Source organism: Anabrus simplex, chromosome 3, assembly GCF_040414725.1.
Source record: "Anabrus simplex isolate iqAnaSimp1 chromosome 3, ASM4041472v1, whole genome shotgun sequence".
In the NCBI taxonomy this organism is placed as follows: domain Eukaryota; kingdom Metazoa; phylum Arthropoda; class Insecta; order Orthoptera; family Tettigoniidae; genus Anabrus; species Anabrus simplex.
Window position 1 is genome coordinate 113,353,217 of NC_090267.1, and position 20,375 is coordinate 113,373,591.

The window sequence follows — 20,375 nt, forward strand, 5'->3', positions numbered from 1 at the left end:
TGCTGACCAAACGACACCTCGTAATCTGCAGGCCTTCGGGATGAGCAGCGGTCGCTTGGTAGCCCAAGGCCCTTCAAGGGCTGTAGTGCCATGGGTTGGGTAGAAACATTTAGTCGATTTTTAGTTTATTCAAACTTCTTGTACGCTGGCATTAAATGATAATGAAAAGTTCGCCCATTTTCAACTTGTACGAGTTCAATAACTTCGTGTTTAAACATATCTTCAAGATGTGATCTGCAACTGGAAGCAGGACAACCATGGAATGCTGTGATTGATTGATTGATTGATTGATGATTGTTGTTTAAAGGGGCCTAACATCTAGGTCATCGGCCCCTAATGGTACGAAATGAGACGAAATGAAATGACATATAAAAAAAGTCTAAAATTCTCCACTGACCAGAATTCAAAAATGTGACAACGAAGAATGAATGGATGGACATGAATTTAAAACAATCAGTGGTGGCGACCCGCAATGTCGCACAGGCACATAAACGGACGTGACAATATCGCATTACTGACCAAGGGACTACTGCTATAGCATAACACTGAATCGATTATGCGTGCAGTCAAAAGGGGGTCCTAAATCGAAGTTATCGGCCCCTCATAACGGTACTGATCGCTATCAAAATAGAACCATGGTAGCTGTCCTGTTACGGTACTAATCAAAAGTAGCAGAGACTTGCGGCATTCCACACATTATTGTACTACTCAGAGCTTATGAAATTCGACATTTAACACAGACCTATGTTTTCCCACTTTGCGGCGCCATTTACAGGCAACGCAAACCTATGGTGTTCATCACAGAAGAGTACTAACCACAGGGACCTCTTCCTATCCCGTGGTGTTCCTCATATAGTGGGTACTAATCATAGGCAAGGCAGAACCATGGTAGCTATCATCCCATGGTCCTGCTCATATGGTGGTACTATTCACAGGTACTGCAAAAGCCGACCGCGCGGTGCTCCTGTGTGCTACTAATCACAAACCAATTTCGTACCTAATGTAGTGGTACTATGCACAAGTAAAAGCAACCCTTGGTGTTCCCCGCGTGATGGCACGAATCAAAAGCAGTTTCATGGTTCCAATTTAAACATCCCTTGGTCGCCCCTTTTAGTCGCCTCTCACGACAGGCAGGGGATACCGTGGGTGTATTATTCGTCTGCCTCCCCCACCCACAGGGGGTAGTGTGTTTGGTCCGCGAGAGGTATTTTATTTCCCTCAAGTCCGCCGGCAAGCCGGTTAGGACCCCCCTATCCGCCACCTGGGACGCGCCACGTGGGAGTATCACCTCTCCCCCTGCTACGCCTGCGTAGCAGGTACGTGGATGGAATGCTGTTCTACTGCTGAAACATCACCTCGCAAGCTGTTTGGATCCGCAAATAAACCAAACCTAACCCCCTGGCACAACAGCCCCGAATGGCCATGCCCTAACAAGCGACCGCTGCTCAGCCCGAAGGCCTGCAGATTACGAGGTATGGTGTGGTTAGCATGACGAATCCTCTCGGCCGTTATTTTTTTACTTCCTCGACCAAAGCTCCTCAATTGTAATCATGTAAGCTGAGTGATGGCGGTGGTGATTATTGTTTTAAGAGGAAGTACAACTAGTGAAGTATCCTCTATTAACATTAATCAGGGGGAGAAAATGAAGGTATGGGCCAAAGAAATACAAATGGCCATGGAGGGCGTGAGACTGAAAGAATCCCTAGACTTCGTAAACCTCATACCGTCGGGGGTCGGAAAAGAACAACAGTTGACCAAGGGAGGTCGGATAGGATAGATAACCTGATTCAAGTAAGTGGAAACAATGCAATGACTCAGCTAAGGGCCCCGTGGTCGCCAACACACGCTACCACTGAGCCCCTCTTCAGTCACACCTTACGACAAGCAGGTGTGTTATTCTACCGCCCCCACCCACACGGGGCCTGCAGGTAAGAGACATGCACGCTACCCCTACAGTGCAGGGTCGGCTGGATCTTTAAATAGCACCATCAAAGGTTATGAGGTTATAGAGAAACCGCAAATCGATGGTGGTACCATAATGAGGCGCACTAGGCAAGATGATGACTGGTGTAGTTGACATTGCTTTCTTGACTCGGCTAGAAAGTGCTATTGCAACACAAGGGAGTAGCCCCTTTCATAAATTTAAACACACTACTCGTGCTCTGAGTGTCATTATTCAGAACCACCTATACCTCAGCAGCTGCCATACAGTCACAACCATAAATGAGTCTAATACTTGACTGAAGGAAACATTTTGGCCCGGCCTATGCAAAGAGACAGATACAAGAAACACTATCCATCACGAAAATGCTGAAAAACTTAAAGACTCCCTAGGCTTAGTAAACCTGATACCGTCGCTGTTCTATTGTAAGTTTCCGCATTATCTTCAAGAATTCACAAGGAGATTCTTTATGCGTGCGAAACTAGCCAGGCACCTCTCATAGAAACTTAGTTCATTCACTGTCTTTACTGACGTAGAATACGTAGTAGTTGGGTTTCATAACTTTGCAATAATAATAATAATAATAATAATAATAATAATAATAATAATAATAATAATAATAATAATAATAATAATAATAATAATAATAATAACGTACGCCTCTGTGATGTAGTGGTTAGTGTGATTAGGTGCCAGCCCCGGAGGCCCGGGTTCGATTCCTGGCTCTGCCACGAAATTTGAAAAGTGGTACGAGGGCTGGAACGCGGTCCACTCACAATCGGGAGGTCAACTGAGTAGGGGGTGGTATTCCGTGGTTTCCCACTTCTCTTCCAGTCAAATGCCGGGATGGCATCTAACTTAAGGCCACGGCTGCGTCCTTCCCGCTTCCTTGTCTATCCCTTACGGTCTTCCCACTCCTCCCCCCTCCACCCACGTTATCCCCTGCCTGTCGTAAGAGGCGACTAAAAGGGGCCCCAGGGGCTCTGAACTTTGGAGCGTGGGTTGGCGACCACGGGGCCCTTAGCTGAGTCTTGACATTGCTTCCACTTACTTGTGCCAGGCTCCTCCCTTTCATCTATCCTATCCGACCTCCCTTGGTCAATTCTTTTTCTTTTCCGACCCCGACGCTATTAGGTTTGCGAGGGCTAGGGAGTCTTTCATTTTCACGCCCTTCGTGGACCTTGTATTTCTTTGACCGATATCTTTATTTTTCGAAGTGTCGGATCCCTTCCATTTTTCCCTCTGTTTAGTGTTATATAGAGGATGGTTGCCTAGTTGTACTTCCTGTTAAAACAATAATCACGACCACCACCTTCCCACTCCCCCACAAGGCCCCTTCTCCCCAGAGGTATCCGCCGACCCAAAGTCTCACCCTTCAGGACACTGCCCTGGAGGCGGTAGAGGTGGGATACCTCGCTGAGTCCGAGAGAAAACCAACCCTGGGGGGTAAACGGATTAAGAAATAATAATAATAATAATAATAATAATAATAATAATAATAATAATAATAATAATAATAATAATATACCCGAGCGAGTTGGCCGTGCAGTTAGGGGCGCGCAGCTGTAAGCTTGGGTTCGAACCCCACTGTCGGCAGCCCTGAAGATTGTTTTCCGCAGTTTCCCATCTTCACACCGGGCAAATGTTGGGCTGTACCTTAATTAAGGCCACGGCCGCTTCCTTTCAACTCCTAGTCCTTTCCTATCCCATCGGTGCCATGAGATCTATCTGTGTCGGTGCGACGTAAAGCCAATTGAAATAATAATAATAATAATAATAATAATAATAATAATAATAATAATAATAATAATAATAATAATAATTTTACGTCCCACTAATTACTTTTACAGTTTTCGGAGACTCCGAGGTGCCGGAATTTTGTCCTTCAGGAGTTTTTTAACGTGCCAGTAAATCTACGGACATGATGCTGACGTATTTGAGCACCTTCAAATACCACTGGACTGAGCCAGGATCGGCCTGCCCAGTTGGGCTCAGAAGGCCAGCGCTCTATTGCCCGAGCTACTCAGCCCGGCAATTGCAACTCTAAACGATATCTTAAATTAATACATGATTAGGAAGGTGAACGATGAAAAGAAAATTCAAATTTGTGACGTTATGAAGAGTGGTGATGGTGTCCACCATCTTCTATTGAATTCGAGTTTTTAGCGACATAGTAAAATTAGTATAGTTTGCGATTCATTGTTGCCAGATTATTGGGAAAGTGATATAGTTACATTTGGCTCGTAAAACTCTATCAAACTAGCTGCTAGTCGGTCACTATAACTTCGAAACTAAGTCAGTTGAAAAGTTGAAAATTGTGCATAGTTGGCAAATTCTCGAAATATCTTCCGTCTAAATGGATCACAAACTACCGATTCAGATTGATAGAGTGAATCTGAGGAATTGAGTTAAACACAAGAAGGACGCAGCAGAACGTGCTAAAGATTACGGGATGCGCAAGAAATTGGGACGTACAGCCCAGCACCTGTGGACAATGTGGTGTAGGAGTTGGCTGCGGATGACGACGCAGTCACTGGGGACTTCTCACAGGCATCTCGTAGAGCAGTGGTATCCAAACTTTTTGGTTGGCGTACCCCCAAAATGCAATTCTTTTACCTTTGCACCCCGCGAAGTACGAGTATATTGCGATTACCGGTATACCAGAAATAAAAAATGGTTGTTGCTGGATACCAAATAATATTGACTATAATAATCATCATCTTTATCTTTCATGGCTTATCCCGCTTGCTCAAGGTCACTGCACGTACTGAGGCATGAAAGAGTTGTGGCCGGGGATTTAAGGATGCATACCCTTCCTGACACCAGGAATCAAACCACGGTCGCCAGGATGACAGGCAAGCAATTAAGCCGCTACACCATCCTGATCCCGAATAATAACAACTAATAGTTTCCCGCTGGCTCCCCCCGCAATGTACAAAGTATGGCGTTGTTCGTTACTATCCTCACGGATGTATTTGCAAAGTTTCGAGTTAATGAAATAAAGCACATGATCTGCTGTGGTAATAGAATGTAATATTATGTCAACAAAACACTTGAAAATACATCACACAAAGAAATTGAACTAAACGTTCCTTGGAACAATACTACGCGCCGAACTGTTAAGAAGTCCATCAAAGATTTTCGTCATGGAGACAAATGTACTCATAACTTTTCTCAGAATCTACCAATTTAAGTAGTTATTACCTCAAAAGAAATAGCTTGATCCACTGAGTGTGCTTAGGCCAAAACGAATAGCGTACCTCAATTAGAACCAAATATATGATTGCTTCAATGAGAAAAAATGTTGAAGAAATGAGACGTCAAATTGAATGTCCACTCATAATTTTCCTCAGAATCAACGAATTTGAATATCTAAGAGCTTAAATGAAAGAGCCTGATCCACTGAGTGTTCTTAGGCCAAAACGAACTCAGTACCTCAATTAGAACCAAAGATATGATTGCTTCACAGATAGAGAAAATTGAAAAATCAAATAATTTGAGGAAGGCGGAAGTTAAGTGATTTATAGTACCTGATGACAAATCTGTGCATGAATACCTTTGACTTTTTTTAAACAATTGAAGGAAATCAACCGGATATAATGGTCGGACTGACTGATTTTAGTTTTCATATATACAGGATTATTCACCTAACATGTTGCAGAAATAACTTCTAAAATATTAAAGATATCGGCATTCTGTTTTCATATTCGTAAATGGTCCGCAGCGTCTAGTAAAATAACGTGCTACTTAGTCTCATGGGGTGATTAACAACCGAGATATTGATACTAACACCATATTTTTAAATAGAATGGCACAAATTTATACAGCTGATTTAAAAGTTTATCTGCGTACAAGTTCAAATATGTAAGTATTTTCAAAATAGGACAATTACTTTTTGAGACATAAGTAAGAACAGCATGTGCTGTTTTGCATGTCGTATTAGACGGCGTGAAGTCGGGCAAAGACATATTGAGGCGCAAGCAGTTTTCTGGGAGTGAGTTCACCCACAGAATGGATACCAGGCATGTAAGCACCTCGTACACATGTGATGGGTTTTCAAAGTGTGTGTGACAGACGAACACATGACAGGACAGAAAGGGTTGATGTGTTTAAAAGGAATAAGATAAGTACTTTGCCTTGAAAGGAACATAGCTATAATTGTCACTGGTTTTAGTGTACAGTTCATATTACTCTATGAGTTGAGAAATAAATATAACACAAAACACCGGAAGAACTCCTTCTAGAAAAGCAAATGGTCAGAGCTGATCGTGGTGAGATGGCAGCAACACTATTATGTATGTCTTATTTTACACGCATTAATCTCCTCAGAGCTCCAGCGCGACTGTAGTAGCGTGCATTCGGGAGAGCGTAGGTTCGAGTCCTGCCTCTCCCAACCTGAAAGTGATTTTCATTGTGTCCCATCTTCAACACCAGGCAAATACCGGATAGGTACCTTTGTGATAGGCCACGGCCCACTTCCTTTCCAAATCCTTCCCATTCCCATCCGTGAGAAAAAACGCTAAACTGAGCGCAACCTATTACATGTCAAAACAAAACAATACAACTTTAATCTCCCTTAGCCGTTGTGTGTTCGCCAGTCATACAATAACGTTGCACACCCAGGGTATTTTACGGTACATCACATTATGTTTACAGTACATGCCTGGTATCCGTTCTGTGGCTGGAATCAAGGCCAGGAAGCAGCTTGCGCCTCAATATGTCCTTGCCCGACTTCACGCCGGCTGATACGGCAGCAAAACCGCGCATGCTGTTCTTATTTATAGGTATCTCAAAAAGTAACTGTCCGATTTTGAAAGTACTTACATATTTGAACTTTTACGCAGTTGATCTTTTAGGCCAGCTGTATGAATTCGTGCCGTTCCATTTTAAAATATGGAGTTAGTATCAGTATCTCGGTTATTAATTATCCCATGAGACTAAGTAGCACGTTATTTTACAAGGGTACCATTTACGAATATGAAAACAGAATGCTGATATATTTAATGGTTTAGAAGTTATTTCTGTGTAACATGTTAGGTGAATAACCCTGTAATTTTTTTAAAAATATATAGATAAGGTTTTGTATATATCGTCCCTGAGCATAGGAAACCTCGTAACTCCTGTGAAGTGAACCTTACAGAAGAAGCTTAAAACTGAGCGGTCAGCAATGGCTGGGGAACCGTTCCTGGCATTTCATTGCTTAACTTCTTCTTCTTCTACTTCTCCTTATTCTTCTTCTGTTTACCCTCCAGGGTCGGTTTTTCCCTCGGACTCAGGGAGGGATCCCACCTCTATCGCCCCAAGGGCAGTGTCCTGGAGCTTCAGACTCTGAGTCGGGGGATACAACTGGGGAGGATGACCAGTACCTCGCCCAGGCGGCCTCACCTGCTATGCCGAACAGGGGCCTTGTGGGAGGATAGGAAGATTGAAAGTGATAGACAAGGAAGAGGGAAGGAAGCGGCCGTGGTCTTAAGTTAGGTACCATCCAGGCATTTGCTTGGAGGAGAAGTGGGAAACCACGGAAAACCACTTGCAGGATGGCTAAGGTGAAAATCGAACCCACCTCTACTCAGTTGACCTCCCGAGGCTAAGTGGATCCAGTTCCAGCCCTCGTAGCACTTTTCAAATTTCGTGGCAGAGCCGGGAATCGAACCCGGGCCTCCGCGGGTGGCAGCTAATCACACTAACCACTACACCACAGAGGCGGACTCATTGCTTAACGACAGCCAAATTATTAGACCAATTGGAATCTTCTGTTCCCTTCTGAGGCAACGCGGCAAGCCTTCACAAGACAGATGGAGAAAGTGGTTTTCTCAGGAATGGAATTACGAGGCTTTTGTTATAGATATGGTAGATATGGAACAAAAAAGAGTAATCTGTTTACTCTGTGCATAATTTCGTTACCTTTTTGTTACATTGTTGTTCTGTTTTAAATAATAAGCGGTTGTGTGATTTGTTCACTCCCTCACTTTTCATTGCCTAGCAACGATTTATATACGAGTATTATTAATGCAACAATTACTATTGTACTATATACACCGCTACTAAAAAAACTAAAGAAATGAGTAGATTTCCAAACAAAAGACGAAACAAGAACAATGCAGCATAAACAAGCAATTTTACATACAAAGTCAGTGCCAGGTCGGCTACAAACTGACACATGTTTTAGAATGAAGAGTTCGTAACGGGACTCTGTGAAGTGGTAGACAAAAACACTCAATTAAAACAAGATTTTAATGAAAATGAACAGGTTTGACTCACTAGAAACAGTTCAGAAGCTACGATATGTTTGCGAACCCCTTGAGACGGCCCGCATATCCACCAGGGCCCTATTCCACGAGCGAACTTTGCAACTTTTCAACTTTGCACTTTTCACTTTTCAATTCTTGCAAAGTGCAAAGTCTTTCTGTTCCACCATGATGTAAGTTGTACTTTTCAGTTTCTTCGCAAAGTGAAAAGTCTTTGCGAATGAGAGATCCGATCAAGTTTATTCAATGGGCAAACTGTATAGACCTAATACCCTATGATTTTAATGCTTTAGTTTTCGCTGCAAACTTGACGGTATGATTGTGGTATCGTTAGTTTTAAGGTTTTTATCAAGGGAAAGAAATGTTATTACAAGAAGCTGGCCGTGCTGGAAGTTGTCAAGGAGAAACGGGACATCCTTTTTGGCAACTTTAAAAATAACCTCTCAAATGATGACACGCATCAATATTAACGGAAGTAACGCCAACACATCCACACACAGAGGGAAATTGACCCTTCATTAGAAATCCAGTCGCAATATTAAGTGGATTATCAGGCTAACGTTCTACGGGAAATATTACATCTATGACTCTGGTAACAGTTCTGCAAATAATTGATTTTGATATCCCATGCATTGCTGCTACACCGTGCAGCTGGTCAGCATTTACTAACCAATGTATTGAACCCTTTAGGTCCTTATTGAGGGATACCTACCTTCCTTACCTATCAGCAAAGTTCATGAGATCTGTCTCTTGGGTCGTTTCGGGTTCTTCATCACTTGCTGAGGTAAAGGTAGGGTTCATTAATTCTAATCTATCTACTGGAATGAAAGGTCTGTTTAAAAGATTCCTATTTATTCAGGGAAATGAAGTAAATTACCATGTCAACGATGTCATAGTCAATTGTGTCCACTGGACACCACAATCATTTTTACATAAATGTCAGAACACTGGCGTGAGACTTTAACGTAACTGCCTGATGGGCAATCTTACTAGAAACCATTATCTCAATTATTAATCATTTAAGAAAAGGAAAGTCTGGAAATCCTTAAATTCGGCTTCCATGTGAGACCACATGTACCATCATAGTGATTCGTTATGGTCCAGCCCTCGTAACACGAACTCTGGACTCTGAGTATAATTAAGGCCGTCCAATCGGTGTGTGCCACACAGTGGTTCTACGGCATGGACCCTTAATTGAATCGATGTGACCTGCGTCTATGTCATGGACCGACATCTAATCTTCTAAGTTACTTTAAAGTCATTGTGGATGATGACCGCAAGGAAATGATGCTACAATGGCATATGGCCCTAATCTAAGTCACTGAGGTTGATGACCCCCTGACCATCCAAGTTTCTAGGCTGAAGGCTAAACACAATTAAGTTACATCGGTTGATGACCAAAGTTTCCACTTTACTATCCCCAGCACATTCACTGCTCAATCAATCAAAGTTCAATAATTACAACAATAGCAATGCTCACAAACTTTGTGGCAGTAAAATCCATTTTCTTCGGATATGTCCCTTTAATCTTTACTTTATTTTTAATATTCCCCAGACAACAAACTAAAATTTCCAGAATGCATCTCCAAGTTATTCGCTTGATTAAAGTTATTTCAAAATGCGGTTTCACTGAATTTAATAATTTAATAAATTTAAATGATTTAACGAAATATTAACAAACAACAAATTTCATCTCCGCGGACTCTGGTTTCCTCACAAATTTCTACGCAGCTGTGATGTGAATTCAATATTGCGATGTTTATCTGGCTGGAAAAGAATTTGTTACATCATTCATGTCCAGCTATATATCTCGTATCGTGATATCACACTTTAAAAATCTAATCTAATCCTAACCGTTATTAACACTTGGATATCCTAATAATCCACGTACAAACCAAACAACTCGCCATATAATTACGATGTCATATCTCGTCATTACCATTATGAATTTTGCACACCCCTCACAGACAAACCGATCAATCACGACCATCGCTCTATATTTTGGACAACCCTGAAATTGGGTTATTCAGTTCCTTATACTCAAAGTTCGTGATTTCAAATGTTCATTACGTCCCCAATTACAATACTTCACAATACTTAGATCATTACCGGCTATGAAATTTCAACTAAATCCAGCATTTTAACGTTTTCCCTGGCCGAGAATTACAGTCTCAATACCAAGCCTGTCCCGTTAGATAGCTGAGGTGTCTCACCCCCCTCGCTCGCTTGGCAGTTACAGGAACCACCTGGTTTATTCACAGTTGACTGACTTCTCAAATGTTCCCTTTAAACTCTGCCGACATAATTAAACAAATACGATATTCTAACCAACAAAATGCACAGATTATGCTTCAAGATGCCCACACTAATTATACGCATCGCCAATTATACCGCTATGGATTTCTATGAATTTCTTCCCATTCTCAACATTATAAAATATTCCTCGGGCTATCATATCCCGGCTTCAATGACAGGACTCTAACCTGATTCGCACATCTCATCTCAACTCATATAAAACACTCCTCGGGCTTCAGTGTCCCGGCTTCAATGACAGGTCCAACCTGATTCACGAAACTAACCTCTGTTTCCCAGCTCCACAATTATCATCGACAAAGAACTGGAATAAAATCCTCACTAGAAATACCGACGTCTAATATCGCACAATGCATTAATCATGAATAACTTCGCATAAATTATATCGTATTTAATAACTTGATTTTTACGAGAAATGACTGAAACATTCTACTAGATCTTTTTATTGTCAGTCAGACACAGTTTAAAATGGGCATAGAAAAACGTTTCTCTCCGTGACCAAATTCATCACCCTAGGCTCTCACCCGACAGCGCTCTTCCTCTCGATTGAAAATGAGTAACCATGGATTATTATTATTAACGTCAAATTGCAGTCAGAAGAATTTTACGTCGAATGAACATCTTACTTTGACATCACAAAATATAGGCAGTACACTCACACGGATGACGATCTACATTGGACGTGATATCACTTCGGAACCCTATTCAATAACTTTTTACAACATTATATGGCACTCGCAAGACTTCAAAATTTTATCCAAGTGGAAAATAAAACAAATGACTCTTTTAGTCGTACTCTCACATTTACAAAACTTAGTAGGGCGACCACTGCGTCGTATATCCCCATTCAAATACACTTTAAGAAATCGCGAGACGAGATATAAGAGGTAGTAAGATGGAAAGCCACCTACCTCATGTCGTCACGCCAGTATTCATCTTAGGGCTCACCTGTGACCCTGGCATTTTATTTAGCCATCTTTACATTCATGGCTGTACATCTCATTATGTTTCTTCAGGTTTCCTGGAATAAAGCATTAAAAAAAAGAAAATACCCTTCACTTGATTGCTTGAACGCACACGATGGATTATAATTACTCCCGCACACGAATTACTTAATCACATTAGAATATTTCAGTACTTTGACCGTCCTATCTGGTACAGTTATTTCACTCAAGAAAACTATCTCCTCATGGAGTCAAGACTTAGCCGCAATGGCTAAAATCTGCAATCGAACTCAGTCTACTTTCGTTGGTTTGATTTCGCAGAGCAGCTCAACAATTTTTCGTCCGCTTTGTATCACAAATGCCGGAGAAGGAAGCTTCGTCATGGCGTCCCTTCATATTTATAGCAGTTACCCCCTCTCTTCGGATCTCTCCCTTTGCCGCCAAGAAAATTTCTATAAATTTTCTGACTTACCTAAACTGTAATTTCAAGAGTTTTGAAAGTGACTACATGCTTGCTACATTTCTGGCGGTAGTGTTCATGGACATTTAAAATTTTTACGGGTTCGATTTGTGAGATGATTGACCCCCTTTGATAGGCACTATATTTTTTTGACTTGGCGTGGTCACGCCGTGTACACGCGCTTTGAAATAGTTCATAAAAATGACTAGAGATTCTTCCGCCGTCGACACGTGTGGTTGACGTCACGTACCCCATAGCGTGGGACCGAAGGTAATCACCCCCTCGTCACGTGTCAAATCCATGCTATCAAGAATCCAACTTTAAGTTTAATTGTTACACTATGCATAATGTTCTTAGGGCACAAAGGTCATGGGTTCAGTATATAAGCATATAAGAATTTGTTCTTTTTCGGAAAGGGATTGGCTTCCTTTTGTTGCATGTTTCTATAAATTGCCGATCATTTCAAGAATATAGTCAGCTGTGTTGGGGTAATACAAAATCACTCGCAGAATTCCGTCGAAGTGGAGGTTATGAAAATTAATCCTGTCTTTGCAAGTTCTCTTGTTGGATTTTTCATCACTGCCCTCACTTGATGCTAACAAAAGTTCACGTCGTAACGTGTTTATATCACTAAACCAAAGTCTACGCAGAGACACTCGTGTACATACTTGTTAATTAACAGATGAAAAGAGAATCATCTCTTTGCAAGATTTCTGAAAACTTTTCACTTTATTTCTTTGCATTTTGCATTTCTGTACCAATGGAGGAACATAACAGGCTTGAAAAGTGAAAAGATTCTTCACTTTTCACTTTTCACTTTGCAAGTTAAATCGGAAAAGTGATGGTGGAACAAAATATGAACTGAAAAGTGCAAAGTGCAAAGTGAAAAGTTGCAAAGTTCGTTCGTGGAACAGGCCCCAGGCCCGTGTCATGCGGCTGAGTTTTACAGGATTTGGCAAAGTGCCACAAAGCGCCTTGGTGTTGTATTTATAGACAATGAGTTTAGTTACGGTTGTGATCTGTGTGACAGACGGTAATACAAGAAGAACATGTTCCATCTAATTCGACCTATTTCATTTCTGGGACAAAGAGTATTTTGATTAAATGTCATTCTTGTACTAAAGTTCAGATTACATATATCTGTGTTTTCACTTGCTCGGAAACCAGTTTACGTATCCTGAAAAGCATGTTTACAGATGTGGTTGAGGAAAGGACCACCATCAGAATTGCATTTCTGAATCATCAAGCACGGCCTGAGAGAATTACCTTGAAGTGTGACAATAATTTTGAATTCATATTTATTTGGAAGTTTATCTTCCTACACCCTACAAATATATATTTTCTATTTCCGTCGGGTGGCTCGGACGGTTAAGGCGCTGGCCTTCTGAGTCCAATTTGACAGGTTCGATCCTGACTCAGTCCGGCGGTATTTAATAGTGCTGAAATACGTCAGCTTCTTGTCGGTGGATTTACCGCTACGTAAAAGAACTCCGGCGCGACTAAATTCCGGCATCTCGACGTCTCCGAAAACCGTAAAAAGTAGTTATTGGGACGTAAAAAATTAACATTATTATTATTATTGATGATGATGATGATGCCCCCGGGTCATTGGAATTAACCAATGAATGTTAAAATCCCCGACCCGGTCGGGAATCGAACTCGGGACCCTATGAACCGAAGGCCAGTACACTGACCATTCAGCCAACGAGTCGGACAAATCCCGGTTACTCCATGTGGGATTTGTGCTGGACAAACCTGAGGCAGGACAGGTTTTTCTCCGTGTACTCCGGTTTTCCCTGTCATCTTTCATTCCAGCAACACTCTCCACTATCATTTCACTTCATCTGTCAGTCATTAATCATTGCCCCATAGGAGTGCGACAGGCTTCGGCAGCCGGCACAATTCCTATCCTCGCCGCTTGATGGGGGCCTTCATTCATTCCATTCCTGATCTGTTCGAATTACTGGAAACAGCCTGTGGATTTTCATTATTATTATTATTATTATTATTATTATTATTATTATTATTATTATTATTATTATATACGATTACATAGTCCGAAGCTTCGAAGAATTAAGGTACCAACAAAAGAATAGAAAGAGTTTTGAAGGCATGGAAACGACGAACTATCAAGGCACTGCAAACCTACTAACGTCAGAGTCCGAAGGTGGTGGTGGTGTTGGTGGTGACAAGGGCGCCCATACCCGGAGGCAAGGGGGAGGGGAGCCGCGGCCCCCCTCTAGCTCTCAGGAAAAGGAAAAGTTGTAATGTACTCAGGTGTTTTTATTTCAAGAAAATGATTTAAAAGTCTGTATTACGTAGAAGTGGTAATACCGCCCCCGACCAATAGGCAGAGGGTACCGTGGGTGTTATTCTACCGCGGAATACAAGTCGCCATCCATATGCCAAATATTAAAAATACTACATACCCCCAGGTCTAGGCCCTCCCCTGAAAACTGTCGTATGGGTGCCCATGGGTGGTGGTGGTGGTGGTGATTATTCTGTTAAGGGCAAACATTCTCTATTAACACTAACCAGAGGAAAAAATTGAAAGGAGCCCGGCACTTTGAAAAATTAAGGTATCGGCCAAAGAAAGACAAGGTCCACGAAGGGCGTGAAAATGAATCAGTCCCTAGGATTCGCAAGCCTAATACCGCCGGGGTCGGAAAATAATAAGAGTTGGCCAGCGGACGTCGGTAGGGTAGATGAAAGTGAGGAGTCTGGCACAAGTAAGTGGAAGCAGTTGTCAGGAGTCAGCTAACGGCCCCGTGGTCACCATCCTACGTTCCCAAGTTAAGCCCCTGAGGCAGAGTCCTAAGAGAAAATACAGTAGTTGACCAAGTGAGTTGACTGTGCGGTTGGACCCGTGTACCTTGCATTCCGAAGATGTTGAGTTCGAACCCCATTATCGGCAGCCCTGAAAATGGTTTCCAATGTCTACACTCGGTAAATGCTGGGGCTGTGCCCTAATTAAACCCACAGTCACTTCTTTCCAAATCTAGCCCCGCCTTATCCCATCGTCGCCGTAAGACCTACCTGAGTCGGTGCAACGTTAAAATCAATAGCAAAAAGAAAAAGAACATAGGTGATAATAGCAATAATAATGCTACTTGCTTTACGTCCCACTAACGACTTTTACGGTTTTCGGAGACGCCGAGATGCCGGAATTTTGTCCCGCAGGAGTTCTTTTACGTGCCACTAAATCTACCGACACGAGGCTGACATATTTGAGCACCTTCAAATATCACCGGACTGAGCCAGGATCGAACCTGCCAAGTTGGGGTCAGAAGGCCAGCGCCTCAACCGTCTGAGCCACTCAGCCCGGCGAACACAGGTGACCAAGGAAGGTAAGGTAGATAAGATGTAAGTGAAGAGCCTAACACAAGTAACAGAAGCAATTTCACGCTTAGCTAGGGATTGCATGGTCATTTCTCCACGCTTCTAAGAAGTATATTTTGGGGAGTGAGCGTAAGTCATGAAATAGACACACTTAATCCGAGTTTGTGTGTTATATAAAAGCCAAGATGCTGATGTAAACGTAGCGTACTACACGGGATAAAAACAAAAAAGCGAACCTATTTAACGACATTCTGCTGCAGTTAATCGATAGACATAATCGCGTGATAATTACCATGTTTTATGGTTTTACCCGATGCTAATAACACTGTTTAAAACTATTTTTATTTTATTTGGAATGTTCCTCGTTGATTAGTGTGAAATTTAATTCTAAGGTTAAATTTATTGTTTATCCTCTTCCAATTTCAAAATTCACGGCTCAATCTATTACCGAACACTAAACTATTCTTCATATTGTAAATACGTGCAAAGCCATCAACAAAAAATAAGCATGGATAAAGTGCTTTGATCCATGTTCATTTCTTTAAATAGAGAGATTTTTTTACTGAAAAGCAAGTTTCAGTCGTTGATTAAAGGCCATTTATTCCTCATTTATCGGTTATATGTGAGTCATTGAAATATATTAAATAGGATACGTGATTTGGTTATCTAATATAACTGTTAGCACTTCCCGTGAGAGATAGTCGAATGTTTGAAGGACGGAAAATAGTACATTCCGCAATGCATGAGGGTCGGTGTTTACCAAATACAATTAATTAACATTCAACTACAGGTCACCCATTACAGTGTGATAGCGTATATATCATACAACGCATTATATTTATTACTACCAAATGTACCTATGCTTCACTACGGTGAAATGAAATGAAATGTCGTATGGCTTTTAGTGCCGGGATATCCCAGGACGGGTTCGGCTTTCACTACGGTATTCTACACTGTATACGGATATCGAAGTAAATTACTGTACATGAAGAGAAGAAGAATTTTTAAATTGCATGTCTCTTGGCGTAAATCCGAGTAAAAGCATAGGGAGGTCCGCAGACGTTGTTTCCAATGTAAAGTGCCAGTTGCGGAATTGTGATGATAACGACAGGTCCACTTGTCTACCGCAATTCACTATGAGTAACGTCAGTCACATTTTGATGGGTAAATTTGTTTATAATCGGGGGCACCTATACCTAGTGATAAAGTGAATCAGGTAAAAGAGTTTTCAGAAAAATACACGCTCTCTTGCCTTCTGCTAGTCAAATCGAGAAGGGAATTATTCATTACAATGGTACACAGGCGTTGGAGGAGGACCCCATTCCTACTGCCAGTTAAAGTCGATGTAGGGAGTACTGATTACAACAGCAGACGCCCTCCTGCTGACAGTCACTATTGATTTTTAAAGTATTAATTACAATGTCAGACACACCCCTTCTAGATCGCTACAAATCGACTTAAGTGAATAAATGTAGATCGACATACGGAAGTATATGCATGTTCACCTTCATATACAGAATAACTGCTGCTAAACGGTACATCATATCGAAAAACGGATTGTAAGAAAAGACGCCTCTGGCCTCATTTAGCGACCTAAATGGCTGGACCTATGATGTTTCCTCGTATCGCATCTATTTAAAGGTAAAATTGTTTTAGAAACGTTGAATAGGGTGAAATTTGTGTAAGGTTTTCACTCAGTGAATTACCTTTCAGATACTTACGCGACAGGTTCAAACATAGAATCTGGCTCAAATATGGCTACTGGGTGGGCAAATATTCGTGTAGAATTTGATGATCCCATCTTTCCTATAAGTGAATCAAACCATCTATTATACGTGTACAAAATGAAAAATTTACGTAAATCCAGAAATAGAGCCAAATTTAACGTATAAGGGATAGAGATACGACAAAAAGTCATAGGAGAAAAGTTGCAGATCACTCCAAATTGAACAGAAATTGTGCCATCCATTCTGTGATACGACTTACCGTTTATCCACCAAATACCTCGAAACGAAGGTCTGCACCGTCATTAAAATTGCCTCCATATTTCGATATTTTTGGGGGTAAACATTTTTTTAACATCTCGTAAGTTTTCCATCGGTTACAGGCAAAAAGCTATAATTTTTCCAAATTTCTATTTTCTAACTCGTCTGGGAGATTGTGCTGCCATCTTGATATGGGGGAGGGGGTTAAAAATTAGGACTTTCAGGAAACTTTTAAGCCCATGAAACCTATAGGTTATCGTTTTGGATAAATATCACCGACTGTGTTCTTATGCAGATTTGAAACTCCCAGCGTGTGCCCCTCAGTGAATTTTGAGAATTTTAGATTTTTCTAGGGATCCTGAAATCATCAGCTTGTCTGATACCAAGTTTTAAGATTCTAAGATGCCTAGAATGGTCTCATTAACTCCCTTTTCTTTCCGCCAGTTTTGAATCTAGCCAATCACTAATTTTTGTAATTAATTTTCAACCAATCCCGCATTTCTTGTTAATTTTGTGTTAACCAATAAAAATTAAGAGGGTGTGTCCTGATTAGTCTTGAATGATCTCGAACCTTCCCTGAGGGTTTATAAACTGCGGCTTTTCTTGTTTCCTGGCCAATTGATCGTCGTCTTTCTAAGGATGTGTGTTTAAGCAGGAGGCAGGCGGCCTCTTTCGTCGGCAGCAGAACATCTACAAGGTAATGGCCACGTAACTTCATTCTTTCTTTCTACCTCCGCAAATTATTCCGAGGGGAAGGTCCGAATCTTTACTATGTAACCCACTTTTCTAAAATGTAACTTTTCTTTTGGCTAATGTATAAATTACATAAAATCTTTAATTGTAAATTGGGGATAGAGTTACCCTCTCGAGCTCCCCTTCATCTTGGTTTGAGGTGTCCGCTATTTAGCAACCTTTTTTCTGTAATGTATTACCGTTATATCCTTGCGAGCCACCTCAAATAGCTTGGGATTAGCCCCTGTTTCATTGGCCTAGAGCCCGGTAGGTTTTTAATATTTCATTATCTGGAGTGCAGTGTACGCCTTCATTCAGTTTGTGTTCGGGCCGTTTATTTGTCGCAAAGGCCCTGTAGGTTGGGTACTAGATACCCCTGTATAAAATCATTTTCTATTTGTAAGTGGTGCCTTGAGAGGCCAGAGATTGCAAGTTTTGATGTTGCCTTGAGTAGGCTGGAAGAAACTGGGAGCCTGTAAGCTCTTTTCAAAGTTTTGTAACAGTAAAGTGTGCCTTTGGGAGGCTATATATGTTGTAATTTAGGGACCAAGTGCTCTTGAATTAGCGGATTTCAGCCCTTAACTAAAAAATACCACTTCCATTTGTAAAATTGTAAAACTAGGGGCTTGAGCCCAGAATCTGTAAAAATCACTAATCTTGGATTTTCCCAGTCTTGTTTCTTTTTTTTTTTTGCTAGGGGCTTTACGTCGCACCGACACAGATAGGTCTTATGGCGACGATGGGATAGGAAAGGCCTAGGAGTTGGAAGGAAGTGGCCGTGGCCTTAATTAAGGTACAGCCCCAGCATTTGCCTGGTGTGAAAATGGGAAACCACGGAAAACCATTTTCAGGGCTGCCGATAGTGGGATTCGAACCTACTATCTCCCGGATGCAAGCTCACAGCCGCGCGCCTCTGCGCCCAGTCTTGTTTCAAGATTGCTTTTGTACCTGATATATTGTTATGTTCACTCAGTGAAAAATATTGTTAAGTTTGTTTTTGGAAAAGAAATATAACCTTTTAAAGTTTTAACTCAACTTTGATATTGTAGATAGACCCATTCACCCCGGCACCTACTTTAACCTCTTTCTGCTCCACGGTATCACTGTAACAATTATTATTATTATTATTATTATTATTATTATTATTATTATTATTATTATTATTATTATTATTATTATTATTATTATTATTATTGAAATGAAAACCTAAAGCATGTTTCCAGTCAGTGACCGGGTCAGGGATGGAATGAATGAAGCCCCAATCTTGCGGCGAGGATAGGAATTGTGCCGGCTGCCGAGGCCTGTCGCACTCCTATGGGGCAATTATTAATAACTGACAGATGAAATGAAATGATATTGGAAAGTGTTGCTGCAATGGAAGATGACAGGGAAAACCGGAGTACCCGGAGAAAAACCTGTCCTGCCTCCGTTTTGTCCAGCACAAATCTCACATGGAGTGACCGGGATTTGAACTACGGTATCCAGTGGTGAGAGTTCGGCGCGCTGCCGCCTGAGCCACGGAGGCTTATTATTATTATTATTATTATTATTATTATTATTATTATTATTATTATTATTATTATTATTCTCATTATTATTATTATTTCCGCCTCTGAGGTGTAGTGGTTAGCATAATTAGCTGCCACCCCTGGAGGCTCTGGTTCGATTCCCAGCTCTGCCACGAAATACGAAATGTGGCACGAGGTCTGGAACGGGTTCCACTCAGCCTAGAGAGGTCAACTGAGTAGAGGGGGGTTCGATTCCCGCCTCAGCCATCATCGAAGTGGTTTTCCGTGGTTTCTCACTTCTTCTCCAGGCAAATGCCGGGATGCTATCTAACTTAAGGTTACGGCCTCTTCCTTTCCTATTCCTTCTTTATCCCCTCCAGTCTTCTCATCCTTCCACAAGGGCCCTGTTCAGCATAGCAGTTGAGGCCACCTGTGAGAGGTACTGGTTCTCCTTCCCAGTAGTATCCCCAACCCAAAGTCTCATGGTCCAGGACACTGCCCTTGAGGGGCTAGAGGTGGGATCGCTCGCTGAGGCCGCGGGGAAAAAAAGACCCTGTATAAAAAACGGATTAAGAAAGAAGTTGCAAGAATGTTGAGGACAGTGCAAAAAAGAAATAGTTCCCGAGCCAAGGGAATTAGCCATTCACAATTAAACAATCATACCACCTGGTATTCTAACCCGCAACCTCAAGCCGAATAGGCAGTCATAGAGCGAGACTACATGGTATAAGGAAGTGACTTCTTCCTCGGGAAGGTTCCATTTTCTTTCTTTGTTAATCTGCTTACCCTCCAGGGTTGATTTTTCCCTCGGACTCAGCGAGGGATCCCATATCTACCGCCTCAAGGGCAATGTCCTGGAGCGTGAGACATTGGGTCGGGGGATACAACTGGGAAGGAGGATCAG